The sequence below is a fragment of the Heptranchias perlo genome, chromosome 34 (genome assembly GCF_035084215.1).
Source record: "Heptranchias perlo isolate sHepPer1 chromosome 34, sHepPer1.hap1, whole genome shotgun sequence".
Classification (NCBI taxonomy): domain Eukaryota; kingdom Metazoa; phylum Chordata; class Chondrichthyes; order Hexanchiformes; family Hexanchidae; genus Heptranchias; species Heptranchias perlo.
Window position 1 is genome coordinate 22892142 of NC_090358.1, and position 18234 is coordinate 22910375.

The 18234-nt window shown below is 41.7% G+C and overlaps 1 protein-coding gene and 1 pseudogene across 1 annotated transcript in view; one reads left to right on the top strand and one right to left on the bottom strand.

Moving 5' to 3' along the window:
• Nucleotides 1-18234, bottom strand: part of LOC137301888 (hepatoma-derived growth factor-related protein 3-like) — a 91210-nt gene that overhangs the window by 42225 nt on the left and 30751 nt on the right. The window lies entirely within an intron of this gene.
• On the top strand, nucleotides 4761-5239 carry LOC137301635 (superoxide dismutase [Cu-Zn]-like; annotated as a pseudogene).

Genomic DNA, 18234 nt, shown 5'->3' on the forward strand with positions numbered 1-18234 from the left:
GATAAAACAGTCTTGTTGGACAAAAACTCTAAAGCAGGAAGTCCAAGTGCTGGTTATGTGTCGCTAATGCTATCAATAACTGCTATTATTCATTGCAATATCCCGGTAAACAGTTAGAAGCATAAGGCCAACTAATCGGTTTTCATTTGTTGAATTGACCAGCTGTTTCTGTGTGCCATCAAAAGAAGGAGAAGTCCGATAAAAAAAGTCATGGCGGGGGCCGGGGGGCGGGGGGGGGGGGGCCTGATGTTTGAACCCCCCGAACCCCCCCACACCGACTGCTTGGAATACTTCCACCCAGCACTTTCGTGGCTCCGGATGTTAGCATGATCTTGAATGACCAGCAAGCATCGCTCAGCCTCATCACTGGAATCTTCATGAATATAAACAGCAAGTTTTGGGGGGAAAGTTAAGCAAAACGATCTTAAGAGACCAGCAAGAATCTCAGTCTCAACCAAACTGAGGTTCTATTAAGTAAAACAGTTATCAGGCTAGTGGAGCCAAGCTCATAAATGTATCATTATGTATTACTGAATCAAGTCAAATCATTGGATAAATGTCATATGCAAAGCAGTCTGACATGTAATCTCACCATGTCTATCTTATAGACATTAAATCTAAAAGCAGCAACTGTCAAATAGTAGTCAGTTACAACAGACTGCCAATTAAAACTAAATGTAGGCAATTCCATCTGAGGCCTTTGTCACAACTCAATTCATCAAATCCATGAAATCCAATTTAATCTTATCCTATTTGATATTTTAAAATATTCCTGTGCTCAGATCACAATATTTAACAATAACGTGTGAACCAATGTTACAAAGGCAACGGTTTCACTGCAACTTAATTGCTTATTCATGTTGGGTTTTTTTATTCGTCATGGGATGTGGGCATCGCTGGCGAGGTCGGCATTTATTGCCCATCCATAATTGCCCTTGAGAAGGTGGTGGTGAGCCGCCTTCTTGAACTGCTGCAGTCCGTGTGGTGAAGGTTCTCCCACAGTGCTGTTAGGAAGGGAGTTCCAGGATTTTGACCCAGCGACGATGAAGGAACGGCGATATATTTCCTAGTCGGGATGGTGTGTGACTTGGAGGGGAACATGCAGGTGGTGTTGTTCCCATGTACCTGTTGCTCTTGTCCTGCTAGGTGGTAGAGGTCGCGAGTTTGGGAGGTGCTGTCGAAGAAGCCTTGGCGAGTTGCTGCAGTGCATCCTGTGGATGGTACACACTGCAGCCACTGTGCGTCAGTGGTGAAGGAAGTTTCTGTGAATGTCCGAGATGCTCTATTTTGGGGATTAAAGCAATCAGGAATGAAGATGACCCTGGCTTCTACACCTGTAGAGTTATAAAGGCTCAAAAAACGCTGGAAGAGGATGCTGTTATGTCCTATAATCATTCGGTGGTGGGAGATTCAATTGGAGAAAAACGATAGGTTCACTAAGACAGCTACGATTTTCCTCATTATTAGAATGCAGCTCAAACTCCAAATCAACTGGAGAAAACACATTGTCCTTGTTAAGAGTTTCATCTCATGCACAACCTTTTTGGTCAGGATGTCTTGTTTACCTCCATTGTAGGTAAGGCCTATTTTTGAATCAGAACTTAGTCCGCTCACCGGAAGACAGGGAAGCCAGTCAGATATAGTGAGAGAATATTAGGTCAATCTTTGCCTCCACTGCCTGGGTGGTAATCTGGCAGAGCGGATCGACCGGCCTTTATAGAACCCACACAATTTTCATTCCATTCAAATCGCCAATCGGTGGCAGGGTGGGGGGTGCCTTCGCGGAGCCCAGTCGGAAGTTGGTGCTTAAAGGTGTGGGGGGGAGGCAATTGCAGGAGGGAGGCATGAGGGGAGGGGGATCGGCAGTAGGTGGGAAGAATTTTGTGGGGCCAGGAGGAACATCCAAGCTTGTTCTGAGTAATCAGTAAAAAAACAGAATCTTACCGTTAGTGTGAGCAGCTTCCTGCGGTTCTTTTAAGGACCAGTGATTAGGCCGCTTTACGCCTAGTACCAATGACACCGAGCTCTTAAATAACAACAACAACTTGCATTTATATAGCGCCTTTAACATAGTAAAATGTCCCAAGGCGCTTCTCAGGGACGTAATCAGACAAAATTTGACAATAAGCCACGTAAAGAGATATTAGGACAGGTGACCAAAAGCTTGGTCAAAGAGGTAGGTTTTTAAGGAGTGTCTTAAAGGAGGAGGGAGAGGTTTAGGGAGCGAATTCTGGAGCTTAGGGCCTAGGGAGCTGAAGGCACGGCCGCCAATGGAGGGGCGAAGGAAATCGGGGATGCACAAGAGGCTGGAATTGGAGGGAATCAAAGTTCTCAGAGGATTGTAGGGCTGGAGGATGTTACAGAGATAGGAAAAGTGTCCTTAATTGTTGCTCCCTTTCCATCACCTACCCCATGCCCCAACTTTTACCCATCGAGTAGCTATCTGCATTTAGAGGTTAAATAAATGGCATTCAGAACTGGAATAACTTTTTATAGGTATTTAGAACTCTGTCACACTTGTAATGGAAACTGCCTGTGTAAGATTGTCACACTGCAATTACACACTCCCATCATTGGTGGTGCTGTTACCCCCAGTGTGGCCTCTCATTGCTCCTCAGCCTGTGCTGTCGAGTAACTCCTGCGCTTCAACCAACTCTACTTCTCTGCTTCTCAAATTGCTATAAATTTTGCTATTTAATTATTAATACTAATATAAAATCAAAGTATTATATAAAATTAAGAACAAAATGTATGACTTTAAAATGGGGACTGCATTACATCTACCCACGCTGGTCAAATTATACCCTGTCCCCTAACCCCACTTCACTAAGATTACAAATGTTCTTGACTTTCCATGTGCAACCCTAAGGGAGATAAACTGGTAGATTACTAAAAATCTTGCTTAGAGCACACACTTCCTATCCATAAACCTTACTCCCAGTTGTTACAATTTTTGATCATGTTTTTGTATCAACATCTACCCATGTAAATTGTTACATAGAATCATTACAGCACAGAAGGAGGCCATTCGGCCCTTCGAGCCGGTGCCAGCTCTTTGTAAGAGCAATCCAGTTAGTCCCATTCCCATTACGTCAACACTTCCCATTCAGTTTTACGTCAATGATCATGATGTAGTTAAATGCCCGGGCCACTGGATGGCAGTGCGGACAAGCTTTCTGAAGTCTCTCTCCCAACTTTATTGTCCTCGTGTATATAAAATGACTTTTATTTATCAACTGACCATGAGCAATGGTATGAACAACTTACTAGTAGGAAATAAAATTGGGTCTGTCAGCACCTATAAAGAGAAAAAACTTGGCTATTGCTTTTATAGATGTTGAGGGACCTGGGTTGCATTTCCAACATTTTCTGCCTTTATTGCAGATTGCCAGTCTTTGCAGTTTTTCCTTTTATATAGAATCATAGAATCATAGAAGTTACAACATGGAAACAGGCCCTTCGGCCCAACATGTCCATGTCGCCCAGTTTATACCACTAAGCTAGTCCCAATTGCCTGCACTTGGCCCATATCCCTCTATACCCATCTTACCCATGTAACTGATAGAATCAGTACAACCTCATGCACAAATGTACACACACATGCCGATTTTCAACTGCCATCCACCCAGTTAACGCTGGAAAACGGGGCGGCTGGCAGCTGAAGACCGAAAAACATTCCTCGCCCCTTACCTGCCTGATGCAACTTTCAGGCAAGCTGCAAATGGACGGCCAGTGCTCCAGCCCGAAACAGGTGTGAGCCTACCTGAATATGCAAAGAGTGGGCCTACTCCAGTTGTAAGACCCCATTTGCAATTTTCAGCACCAATACATGAAGCAAGCTGCGCAGGCTCTGCCCTGTGGCATTAGGCCTTCAGTGGCCTAACTCAGTAGCCACTAATCATTTTACTGTGTATTTTTGTGGGGCCATCAAGGGCACTAATGCTGATCTGTGACCTGCTGCCAGCCTCTCAGTGGGCCCTCCCATTATGCCCGCTTCTCCTTTTCCATTTTCTTCTGGCTCGGCTCCACATGGACCCAATGCAAATGAAGCCCAAACTGGAAAATGGTTCAAGCCTCACACTCCTGATAACAGGCAGGAGACACGTTGGCTCCTCTCACCACCTGTCCAATATTGACGAACGCTAAAAATCACTCTCAGAGAATCCTCCATTTTTTTTATACAGGCGCTGCGATATTTGAGTTTCAGCCTTCTGTTACCATGGGTTTTGCCCTTTGAATTAATGCCTTCAGTCTCTACAAGTAGTTTTCCCCATTCAAATTTGCATCTTTTGCTTCCACTGTGCCAAATTGTCATACTTATCTTCTCATCAAGTTTCATCTTGTTTATGTAAAATGAACCATAAGTGTGAAACAGTCTGAGAGCTCCACTAAAAATCTGGATACACGCTGCTTCATTTTCTGTTTATCACACAATCACGGAACAATTTAGCAACAATTTCCAAGTATAATTACAATCTTTTGTACAAAGCTGTGTGAAATAGAGTTTTTGGTTGCTCACTGAAAATCTCAATGTGTGTCCATGTAACACCTTTTATTTGCCATTCAAAACTGGCCATTATTTCCCTCAAAGACTTTTTAGCAAATAAGGTTCTATCTGCAGATCTGCACAGCATTGTTTAAAATTCTGTTTATTCACTTATAGAATTTGGGGGGAAAAAGATTCTTAAGAAATAATTCAGCTGACCAAAGATGCAAAGAAACGGTACGATCGTTGTGTCAAGGGGCAAAATAGGGAAATTATGGGGGCTACGAAGGCTATTTGCTTGCTGAAGGGTCACAATTCTGTCACTCAAACAGTCACGTTGAAATCAGGCGAAGATGGACATAAGACTATTGTAAAGGTAGAACTTCCCGGATTGACTCCTGGAAAACATGGGTTTCAGGTGCACACACTTTTGGAGACATTTCTAATGGCTGTGACAGTGCGAGACCTCATTTCAACCAACGTAATGAAACACATGGTGCATCCCAAGATAAAAAGAGACATGTATGCAATCTGGGCAACATAGAAGCTGATGAAAATGGTACAGCCCGTTTTGAAATAGAGGACCGACCTCTTCGCCTGTCAGGAAAGCATTCAATTCTTGGATGTACTGCGGTGGTTCATGAGAAGGAAAATGACCCGGGCAAAGGTAATGATAAGGAGAGTCTTGAATCGGGAAACCACGGAGCAGGTGTAGCTTGCGGTGTAATTGGAATAGACGAAGACCCCAAGTAAATATAGAGCAAAGATTCAAATTAGAGACACTGTGCTGATTTCATGGTCCTAAATCTGCTGTCCTTGTTATTGAACTGCAATTGATTCAAAATTACATAAAGTTAAGTTTGCATTGTTTATAGCAACATGCATGTAATTGACCAGTGTATATCAGGAACTTCATCATCAGGCCCTGTTTTATAAGTCAGTAAGTTTAAAAAAATTGGGGTCAACTTTAGTATCCTTTTCATTTTTTTCCAGCAGGTTTTCTTTTCTTTAAACATTGAATATTGACATCAAAGAATAACTTGGATGAGTTACTGAGCCTGGCAGTGCAAGAGAACTGAATTGACATAACAAAGCTAAAACTGAAGCAATCTAGATTAATAATATCAATTAACCTGGCACAGGCATGATGGGCCGAATGGCCTCCTTCTGTGCTGTATCATTCTATGATTCAATGAAACAAAAGGACTGACATCATCATCTGGGTCCCAACCTGTGAATCATGACTGCAGCCCTGCTGGTTGTGTTTCAACAAGAGTTCAATTGTACTAAAAGTACCCACATCAGCAAACAGTAGTGTTTAGGATATGTCAATGGCAGTGTGCATTAAATGATACTAAATTATGTCAAGTTCCCTCATGCACAGCTTCAACAATATAAAATAAATGTCAAACCATCTGGATTCCTTAAAAACTGTATGTATAGGAGAAAAGGAATAAAAGAAAGTGGGGTAGATCATGACTTTGTGCGATAGTGTAAAACGGGTGATAGCTAGCCGGCAGCAAATTTTACATCTCTCTTGATTTCAGGAGACCAGTTTTATACTATCAACAACAACAACGTGCATTCATATACCACGTTTAATGCAATAAAAACATCCCAACAGGAGCGCAATCAGACAGAATTTGACACTGAGCCACATAACGAGATATTAGGACAGTGTCCAAAAGCTTGGTCAAAGAGATAGGTTTTTAGGAATCTTAAAGTTTGAGGGAAGGAATTCCAGAGTTTAGGGCCGAGGCAGCTGGAGGCATGGCCGCCAATGGTGGAGCGATGGAAATCGGGGATGCGCAAAAGGCCAGTATAGGAGGAGCGCAGAGATTTCGGAGGATTGTAGGGGGCTGGAGGAGGTTATGGAGATGGGGAGGGGCGAGGCCATGGAGGTATTTGAACACAATGTTGAGAATTTTAAATTCGAGGTGTTGCCGGACCACGAGCCAATGTAGGTCAGCGAGCACAGGGGTGATGGGTGAACGGGACTTGGTGCGAGTTAGAATACAGGCAGAAGAGTTTTGGATGACCTTAAGTTTACAGAGGGTCGAAGGTGGGAGGCCGGCCAGCACAGCATCGGAATAGTGGAGTGTGGAGGCAACAAAAGCATGGATGAGGGTTTCAGCAGCAGATGGGCTGAGGTAGGGGCGGAGACGGACTTGGTGATAAAGAGGATATGGGATCGGAAACTTAGCTCAAGGTCAAATAGGACGCCGAGGTTGCGAACAGTCTGGTTCAGCCTCAGACAGTAGCCAGGGAGGGGGATAGAATCGGTGGCTAGGGAATGGAGTTTGTGGCAGCGACCAAAGACAAGTCAATCGCACAAAGTCAAGATCTATCCCAGTAACGTCTTGAAAAAAACAAGTGAAAGTTTTGGGGGGGGTGGAAGGAAGCAAAAACATTTCAGATTGTTTACTTATTATTGCTTCAATGGTTCCCCATGAGATCAACAGACTTTGGGCCTCTGCACAACATCGATACCATACAGTTAACAATCCAAAATATGGCAATCCAGTAGGGTTTCTCTTTGTAGTGGCACGCTACACTTCCCAGCTACATTTCACCTGGTGACCCAAGAGCCTGATGCTCTCTCCAAGACAAAGCCGCCAATACGATATTCTGAAATTTGGCCGTGTCGTAGCCCATTATAAAGATGGTTCAAACTGGAATTATAAAAATAAGAACATCCAGAAATCGATCATGAATATATAACCTCACGGTGCTTCATGTTTCTATGGTGTAACACTGATAAATGTATCTATGGTATTAAATGAGCGTTTATTTCAAGGCAAAAACGTCCATCGTAACTTGTGACTCAAACTTCCTCTGTTCACTAAATTTAGTGTAAAAGTAGACATAAATATAAAACGGGGAACACCACATTACATACGTGTACTTATTCGCTGAAATTAGTGAGCAGAGAAAAATATATCTCTTAGAAGCCTAAAGCGAGTGTAAAACTCTACCAGCTTTATGAGCATACGAACATACAAAAGTAACGGGCAGAAAAGGACCAGCTGGTCTATCAATCCTGCCCCAAAAGGAAGAATTGATGAATTTTTGTGTGGATCCAGGGATGTATACAACTCGCGCACTCTCAGGATACTTCTTCTCATGCTCAATGTAAAGGCTAATTCCACAGGCAAAGCCCATGCCTCCTATGAACTGAAATGTGACCTTATGCATGAAGAGATCTAGGAAAGAAAGACTTGCATTTATATTGCACCTTTCACAACCTCAGGGTATCACAAAGTGCTTCACATCCAATGAAGCATTTTTGAAGTGTAGTCACTGTTGTAATGTAGGAAACGCGGCAGCCAATTTGCGCACAGCAAGATCCCACAAACAGAAATGAGATAAACGACCTGATCATCTGTTTTAGGTGTCGGTTGAGGTTATAACTGTTGGCTAGGACACCAGAGAGAACTCCCCTGCTCATCTTCGAGTACTGCCGTGGGATCTTTTACGTCCACCTTAGATGGCAGACAGAGTCTATTATAGTGTAACACCTGAGTAATACAACGTTCGCATAAAAGGTTTTGGAGGGCGTGAAGATGCCACTTTGAGTCAACCTAGGCAATAAGAAGCCATATAGCTTAGTTATAGTACAGTGTCTTATACACACTCCAATACTGAGGTAGCGTGACTATTACTCTGGATCTTTACAACTGACTGACAAATAAAACTCTCGGGCACACCGTATATTTCAGGCTACAAACTATGAATCAGGTTTATATAGAAGTAAAATTAACCAGAAACAAACGTAAAAGAACAGCATACACAGATCTGTTTCAAAAATCTGTTGCAAAACAGTAAAACATCTCAAAACTTGCATGGATTTCAGGAATAATAGTCATGGTTTGACCAACATTCGAGAGGCGAAATCTATCAATGAAGTTAGATATTCACTGGTCCTCTATGGTTTACCGCTCCCAATTGCCCCCACTTGATGGTCGGTGGCAGAACCTTCAGACCACCACAACCCTGGACTCGAGAATTCTCCTTTGAAACTTTTTTCAGCTATCAAAGCCTTTTAAGGCTTTACATTCAGTTCTCTCCCTTACTTCCTGCTGGGCATCCACTACTTCTGTAAAGTGCCTCAAGAAGTTTTGTTATGTGAAAGGCGCTATATGCTATACGGGTAATATTCTGACATTCAGCAGCATGCAGTTGAAGAGTAAACCCCTTATGTAAACGCAAGTTGATGTAGTATACGCGTTGTGGGGCTTATTCAAGTTTTCCTCATTATTATTTGGTGCACTTATCATTCTGGGTTGGATTGATGCACATTTTTAAATTGATTGCGGGAACTCCAGATGCTCTTTCTTTCCATTGTTGATGACAGACGTTTGGGGGCAATAAAATTTCCAGTTGTAACTCAGTGGAAGCAAGTCACTGAGTATAATTGACACTGAAACTTGAAACACTCGGTGTATAAATTTTAACTACAAATGTGATTCATGACAGACGCCCTCAGCCATCTGGAGAGATTCTAAATGAAGCTAAGATACTTCCCTTAAGGGACAGAGGAGAAAATTTAAGGAACAGTCAAGTTCTGTCTTACTGAACAGTTATTTACCAACCTAGGATTCGGTTGATGGTTGTCCTTTCAACATAAGAACATAAGAATTGCTAGACGAGAAAAGACCAAGGTCCATCTAGTTTGCCGTCTACCATCCTGGTAGTCGCAAGATACAATGATAATGGAGTTGTTGACCAATCATAGCAATGTGTGAGAAAATACTTAAAAACTAAGCTCCCCCCCAAAAAAATGTCTGTATTAAATTTTAGCTGTTGTGTTCGTGCAAAGCAAACCAACTTCACACCAAATGTGATCGGAATTTCCTTTTTTCACCACTTTTGAGGTTAATATACAAAACAGAAAATGCATGTTATGGGAAATCCGCAGTTGGCATTAACAGATATAGGATTATTTGCAGTGTATGGCACTGGGCCACAAAGCTTACATTTTCTACTGTTCTAAATTAGGACCTTATGTTAAGGAGGAAAATACATGACTGACATATTTTCCCACCCGTTTCTGATTACCAACATGCCATTTGCTTCTGTACTGCCAGGATTTCAAATATGGATTTAGGTAATTTAGGTAAAACTCTCTTTAAGGGTGCATTCACACTATGCCCATGGCTTCGGTGTGAAGTTGGTTTGCTTTGGACCAACATTGCAGTTACAGTATAAATGCCGCCTGAATCCAGAGTTGGGGCTTGGATTGATACCAGAGCAAAGGTGAGCGAGATTCCTTTGAGGAGGGTCTCTCAGTTTGGGCCTTTGCACCGACTTACACTCATGAAGTTTAACATTTGCGAGAAGCCAAAGCTGCTTTGCACCGATGCTAAGCTTGTCGTGTGACTCTACCTTAAGAGTTCGAGCTAGATCTGTGCAGGTTGGTAATATACCTGATACAGACAGCTGAGCAGCAATTACGTTTTAGTCAATGAGTGCAGTTTGATAGCTCACCACAGGGAGCATCAGCCAGCACCAATCTCTAGGAAATGCTACGAGACAAACTGACAAGCCAAGAACCGAACCAATCATAGGATGGAGGAAAATGTTGGCCTCTTCAAATAGTGGATGAGATCTTTAACATTTACCTGCACAGGCAGATAGACAGGGACTCGAGTGAACAACGCACAGCCTCAATGGGGGACACAGTGTACTGCCCCAGGGTCAGCTGTCTGGGCAGTCAGAGAAGCAGCGCCGTAGAAAGCTAAGTGAGGAAATGGTCATTGGCATATCCCACCTGTTAGAATTGAAACTGCGGACACAATCAGCTTTAGGGTCTTTAAAGTGCACATCGGAGGATATCTCTGGCTTCAGCCAATTTAGAGTCCACCATGCTATCAGGGATGTGACAACTGCCCTGTGTAAATACACAGCTACTTCGATACGATTCCCAGCACAGCAGCAGCAAGAAAGGAAATAACAGGTTTTTTTTTAATCAATGGTGAGATTTCTAAAATGGAAGCAGTGGTGCCCCTTGTAACCCACCCCACCCCTCGTACACCTGAGAACCATGCATTATCGGGAAACATTAATCTTACATGGGACCATCAGTGTTAACATGGAGAACAGAACACTAAGAAATTCGGATTAATTCTCATGAATCAATACGGCATTTAATCACAGACTAATGAAAATTTGCTAAATAACGTACAAATGCCCCACTTTCTTTGTTAGACTTTACTGCTCCTACACCCGGCCAAACTAAACTACATTGGCCCAAAGTAGAAAAATCTGGGCCATGATTTCCTTGTGACTGCAATCATTGATGGACCAACAGGAAAGACGGCCCACGGTATATGATTTGCATATTTTCTTTAGACATATGGTAGCAGTGGTTAATTTGCATGCAAACTGAACGGACAGAAGATGTATAATCCAACTCTTTCGCACCAGCTCTGCCTGTCTAACCCTCTCTAATTACCCCTAATTTAGTGAAAAGATATTGATAACTCTAATTTGAAAAAGCAAACCCCAAGAGTAACGCAAGATAAAGCTTCACAAGGGCAAGGTACACTCTGACATGTGTAATGACAATGTGAATGCACTCATGAAGAATTTCTTTAATTGGTATTTCTGGCAAGATTACAAATGTACACAAGAAAATTCAAAAATGCATTTACAATGTTGCTACACATAATGAGCTGAGCAGTTCCTTCGCTCATCAGGGATCTGAGAATTACACAGAGCAGTCGAAGAATAAAGGTTTTTGACTTAAAGCTGTAATTTCAAAATTGCACATATTGTTTGGGAAATAAAAGATTTGCATGTATTTAGCACTCTATCACATCTCCCAAAAACATTTAAAGTATTTCACATACAATAAACTACAGTAATTGTTATTATCTAAGCAACAAAAGCAGCCATTCTGCCCACAACTAGCAATGAGATGAAGACCAGTTAATCTGCTTTGGTGATTTTGGTTGAGAAGGAAAATGTTGGCCTCTTCAAATAGTGGATGAGATCGTTAACATCCACCTGAACAAGCAGATAGGGACTGGATTTAACATCTACCTGAACAGGCAGATAGGGACTCGATTTAACATCTACCTGAACAGACAGATAGGGACTGGATTTAACATCTACCTGAACAGGTAGTCAGAGACTCGATTTAATATCACTGTCAGCAATGTAGCTTTCCCTTAGTACTGCACTCCGGTGTCAACTTCAGGTCATCTCGGCTTGGGGTTCAACCTGTAACTTTATGACCCAGAACGTTACTAACTGATATGAGCTGACACACGAGCTCCGAAATTGTGAGACTGTGCGTCCCGCGTAGAGTCTCGCTCACCTGGTGCACAGGTCAGGAAATCAGGTGCGGAGGTCAGTGTAACTGAGTTGTGACGCTCACAATTTTACAAGCATTGATGTTAATCATCAGAAAAATCGGCAGCACCACACTCAATTGCCTAACTGGTGCTCTGGGTAAGCGAGACACCGCACTGGGAGTAGAGGATCCAGCTGTTGGAGCTACGGTCTCACTTATTCTAAACATTTTCATTTGTATCTTTCTCAACTCCTCAATTTATGTTGAAAACTACCTCTAAAGCTCAGACCTGAACTTACTTTCTCCTGAACATAAATTCCTGAATAAATCCTACAAATTGATATTTTAAATGCTTTTTATTTTTTGTTTACCTCACCTATTTCTACATTCTCTACTTGCTCTTTCATGGTGTCAGTCTTGGCTCAGTCGGTAGCACGCCTTGCCTCTAAATCAGAAGGTGGTGGTTTCCAGTCCCACTTCAGAGACTTGAACATAAAATCTAGGCCGTCACTCCAATATAGTACTGAGGGAGTGCTGCACTGTTAGAGGTGCCGTTTTTTTCTGATGAGACGTTAAACCGAGGCCCTGTCTGCCCTCTTAGGTGGATATAAAAGATCCCATGGCACTATTTTGAAGAAGAGCAGGGTAGTTGTCATAGTCAATATTTATCCCTCAACAACATCACTAAAAATAACAGACTATCTGGACATTATCACACTGAGGTCTGTGGGATCTTGCTGTGCGCAAATTGGCTGCCATGTCTCCTAGATTACATCAGTGACTACACCTCAAAAGTCCTGAGATCATGAAAGATGCTATATAAATGCAAGTCTTTCATTTTTTTCCTTTCCTTTGATTGTTTTTATTTTCCCTGCCCTTTGTTTTTTAGATTAAATAACTCTTCACTTCTCCATTTATGCGTTTTGTCAGTTCATTCGCTGCCTTTCTTTTTAGATGTAGCCCATCCTTGCGGAAAAGCCCCCACCTTCCACAGAACTGGTGCCAGTGCCCCATAAAACAGAAACCCTCTTTTTGACACCACCCTTTTAGCTATGTGTTGGGCTCCCTAATTTTCTTATCTTTCCCTATTACAGCACATGGCTTGGAGAGTAATCTGGAGATTACCACGCTTGAAGTCCTGCTCACAAATTTGCTTCGTAAACTTTTTTTGCAGGACACTGGGGGGGAGGGGGTGGGTTCCTAGCATCTGGGAACGCAGTCCAGGGGCAAGAAAGGAGTGGGAGAACGCCTCAGCACAGATGTCTTGGTGAAGGGGTTTTGGAGCATTGTGGGAGCAGAGTCTGGTGGTATTGTAGGGGAGACAGGGGAGGAGAAACCCAGGAGAATGGGACCCAAACTGTCCTTGGTCCTTTCAGATCATTGGGCGCCATCCTCCCACTGCATTCCTGCCCATCAGCCTTCTCCCCCGACCCATCCACAGCCCCTTCTGTGCAAATAGGTAACCCCTTCCCACCATATTTCCCTTCCTCAGTGGGTTGTGTTTGCATTTCTTCCTCAAAGCATTTAAGGGTAAATTTTCTGATTCTTAAAATGGATGGAAAATCAAAGACTGGAGGTGCACAATTTCCCAATATGTACTCAGGGCAAATGTCAACAGCATCGGAGTGGAAAAGCTAACCTTTAGTGCACTGTTAGTGAGTTTGTCAACTTATACAACCTTGAGTAACCATAAAGTTCCATAAGCCAATAAAAATTACCTCTTAGAATCATCAAAAGTTCATTATTTGCACAGCTTCCAAATTTATATTAAAAATCAGTAAGCCTCAAAAATGGTTTAGAAAGGAGAAAATTTAATGGAATTTTCAATAGAGAGAGGTAGACTACTAAAAAATAAATACATTCTCAATAAATAATCTTTGTTTTTGTTTCTAACCGTAAACAAAAATAAAATACAGGCTAATTATATCCTTTTATATGTACACACACACACACACACTCCAGTTGCCTCGTACTGCAGTAGTTTGAGCTCTCTGAGGTGCTCACTATTGGTGGGTCTGTGGCACACTTCAGGATCCTGGAAGATGGGAATCTCATTATTTCTAATTGCATTGCTGTTAATGTACCCTTGCTGTTTGCACGATTCAGCTTCTATTGTATGTTAGCTATATATCTGTATTCATTACCATTTGACATTATTACAACTTTTATTAAGATCGTTTGAAAACGAATAAGATTGGGCTGATACCATAATTAGCACCAATCTACCCCATCATTTAAATTTCTCCCGCTTAGCATGTTAATTGCAAACTCTTCTTGTTGGCATACAGTCAAAATGTGAGAGAAACAAAATCATGCAGCTTCTACCACGCATTTGTCATAGATTGCAATCTCCAAATGCAGTTCAGCACTGCTGCAAGTACTGGAATATAGATTCAGGGTCTGTATGTTTATCGGTCCCAAAAGACCACTTGCTTATAAATATGGAGATTAGTTTAACGCGGAAAGCATAGCTGGAAACATAAAGCAAAGCATATAGTAAAACGTTCTTCGAGTATGTCAGGAGTAAACAAAGGATGCAAAGAGAGGATGACCCACTGAAAAAGTACAATGGGGAAGTGGTGTCAGGTGATAGAGAAATTGCTGAAATACTTAACCGTAATTTTTCAACGATGTTCACAAAAGAAATGGGGGGAGAATTGCCACAATTGGGGATACAGTTTAAAGATGAATGTAGAGGACGTATTAGGGAGGCTGTTGAAGCTCAGGGTAGATAAGGCTCCTCCTGGCTCTGACAACTTTCATCCCAGGGTTCTGACCAAATCAGCTCAAACGATTGAGTCCTCTTGCAGATATTTTTACCGAACTCAGGGCAAAATCCAGAGGGTTGGAAAATAGCAAGTGTGACACCCATTTTCAAAAAAGGGGTGAGGGATGAACCATCAAATTATAGACCTGTAAGCCTTACTTCCACTGTTGGGAAGGTGTTTGAAAATATTATGAGGGATAATATAAGGGAGCATCTTGAGGGGCATGAGTTAATCCGAGACAGTCAGCATGGTTCTAGGAGTGGGAGGTCATGATTGACTAATTTATTGGATTTCTTTGAGGATATGATAAGCCTAGTAGATAGGAGAGAGACAATGAATTTTGTCTACCTGGATTCGAGGAAGGTATTTGACACTGTCCCACATAATAGGCTACTAAATGAGGTCCAAGCCCATGGGATAGATTGGAATGTATTAAAATGGATTGGCAAATGGTTGGTTAGTAGACAACAAGTATCTGCATGGGCATGTATCTGGTTGGCAGCCAGTTACCAGTGGAGTGCCACAAGGTTTAAAGTTGAGGCCACTGTGGTTTATCATTTCTATAAATGATTTAGAGGAAGAAATTGTGTACAAAGTGTCCAAATTTGCAGATGTTACCAAATTGGAAGTAGTGTCAAATGATGAGTATCACTATCAAAAGGATCTTGACAAACTCAATCAGTGGGCGGAAAAATAGCAGATGGAATTTAATACGATGGAATGCAAGGTTATGAGATTTGACAGAGAGAAGATTGATGCGCATTATGTGCTACATGGGAGTGTACTTAACATAACAGAGCAGGAGACCGTGGGGTTTTAGTCGACAGGTCACTAAAACCATCAGCACATTGTTCCAAGGGTGTTAGAAAAGCAAACAGAATATTGGGTTGTATAGCAATGTATATAACATATAAATCCAGAGAACTCATTTTACAACTGTATTTGACCCTGGTGAGATCACATCTGGAGTATTGTGTGCAGTTTTGGTCTCAATATTTGAGAAAGGCTATTCAGTTTTTGGATGGCGTACTGAGAAGAGCCAGTTGGTTGATCCCAGAACTTACGGGAATGATGTATGAGGCAGGCTTGACTGCCCTGGGACTTTTCTCTCTTGAAAAAGAGAAGACTAAGAGGGGATATAGTAGAAGTGTTTAAAATTAAGAAAGGTTTACCAATTAGATCCAAGTAAGCTTAATACTAAAATGGTGCTAAGTATGTGGAACAGATTACCAGCACGAGTAGTGGAACAAGAAACCTTAATGGGTTTCAAGAAGGAACTAGACAGGTTCTTGTCAACAAACGGGATTCAGGATTATTAGAAGGGAAAACTGTGGATAGCTGGGTTGGATGGACTGAGTCTTCTCCTGCCTGAAACTGGCACAACAACAACAACAACAACAACAACAACAACAACTCACATTTGTATAGCACCTTTAATGTAGTAAAACATCCCAAGGTGCTTCACAGAAGCGTAACGAGTCAAAAATTGACATCGAGGCAAAGAAGGAGACATTAGGACAGTATGTTAAGATCAAGCCCATTCAAATCTTACTCCCAACAACCAAATGTGTGCTAGATCAATTTTACAGGACAACAGAGAGACACGAACAGTGTAACACACTGTTTTAAAATACATGAGAATGCCAGAAGTAATTCTTTTGATCTTTGGTATATTGTCACATTATCTCAAATATTGATATTGTAAGAAAAAACATAATCAGAAACAGTACATTCATTGCCCATCTTGTTATAAACTGGCTGATGTCTTGTGGCACTGTTCATGGGTAGTCTTTGACCTGGAATGTGGCTTCCAGTTAACTGTGGTGCTGCTGCAGCCTTAACGTGACAGCTGTTCACTCATTGCTATTATATAGCAAATGTACTGTAGCAATATATTACATCACTGACACGCATCTGTAACCAGGGCCTCTACTGCTTCGTTCCACAACCGCAGGAATCACTGCAGAATTCAGTGCCCACACAGAATATCTCTTTATGCCCTTGTTTTTCTTCCCCAAATAATTTTCCCCACTTTAACTCTATTGGAGAAAACATCTGGTCTGTCAATAATGACACCTGGTGCTCTGATTCCAAATGGTCTCAGGTGACTCTAATTTTCCAATCCCCATTGAAACGCAGTTCTTTAATGACCATGTGTTTCACACCCTGCAGATGAACTAAGCAAGGTGTGAAATTTATCAGGACTACATAACCCTACTGATTTCAGATCCTTAATCAGTTGGTTTTGTGAGTTCAGTTTAGCAGGTAAATGTGCAAGGAATTAAACGCACAAGAATTACCGAGCTGAAAAGTCAATGGGGATTAGAAGACTGGTGTCCGCTGACACCATTCCAAATCCCAACACCAGGTATTAGTTACCAGGTATTGGTTACCAGGTATTAGTTACCAACTATTTAACACTTGGCTGCCACTTCACATTGAGCTGTCTCAACCTAACTAGATGAAAAGACAGAAAATGCTGGAAATACACTTCAGGGCCATCAGCATCTGTACAGTGAAGAGTGCATATCTGAAACTCTAGCCTGTCTTTTCTCTTTACAGATGCTGTCAGAGCTGCCAAGCATTTCTGGTTTTCTTTTTTGTCCTTATTTCGAATTTCCAGCATTTGTAATTGTTTTCTTTTTTATTTGTAGGTGGAAAGACAGCTAGGCATTAAATGACAGCTATCACTGATGGTTAAGCACAGTAAATAGCTTTTAAAACAGTTTAAAATGCATGTTTTTTTCTAAACAAAAGGCACCTGTTTAGCCCTGTTTTTATGCAATATTTTAAATACATTATGCAGGTCTCCCGGGCGTTGCTGATGGCAAGGCAGAGCATATGCTGAAGTGTGAAGTCTTGTGTTCAACTAAAGTATGCCAAGAGGCAAATGTAATGGCTACAGGGAGTGTGTGCTGTATGCAAATATATTTTAGATATTAAGATGGAGATGTCCCCAAACCTTGCTCAGACTTGCACAGAATCTACATTCTCGTGCCACAGAATTTGATTCAGATTAGTGCAGAAATTGGTTTGGAGGTGTCACAGAATTCAAGTGGTCCTTACTATTACACATCTTATTGATGCTGAATAACAAAGGGCTTCACAGAGACATTTGTAATACTACTTTACAAAACTTGCTTAAGGTGCAAGTGACCTTTGTTCTTCCCTCCCCAAATCTATTTTTACTCTACCTCCCTCTCTGATTTTGCACAATGTGTTTAAGATGCAATTACTTTATTTTTCTGTTTATTCTTCCCTCCACCCTCTCAAAACCGTACTTTGTTTTCTCAATTATTTACATGATTTTTCTCCCCTTTAGTTCTTATTGAAGCTATCATTAGCAGAACAGTTGAATTTTACTCCCCATTGTCTTTTTTCACCTCTAGCCCGTGTCTTACTCCAATACTAACAGTCCCCCTGTGTTAGTCTATCCATTGGTTTCTTAGCTGCTGGCCACAATACACACAGGGTTAATTTCGACTTCTACTAGCTGTTTCTGCAAGTACAGGATTTATACATTAAAGACTGGAATGCAAACGAGGTCACTTCAAATGCATTAGTCCTTAGAAACATTTGTTGACAGCTTTCTGTTTAGATGCCATTCTGTTTTTCTAATTTATTTTCGGGATATGGGTGTCGCTGGCAAGGCCGGCATTTATTGCCCATCCCTTGTTGCCCTT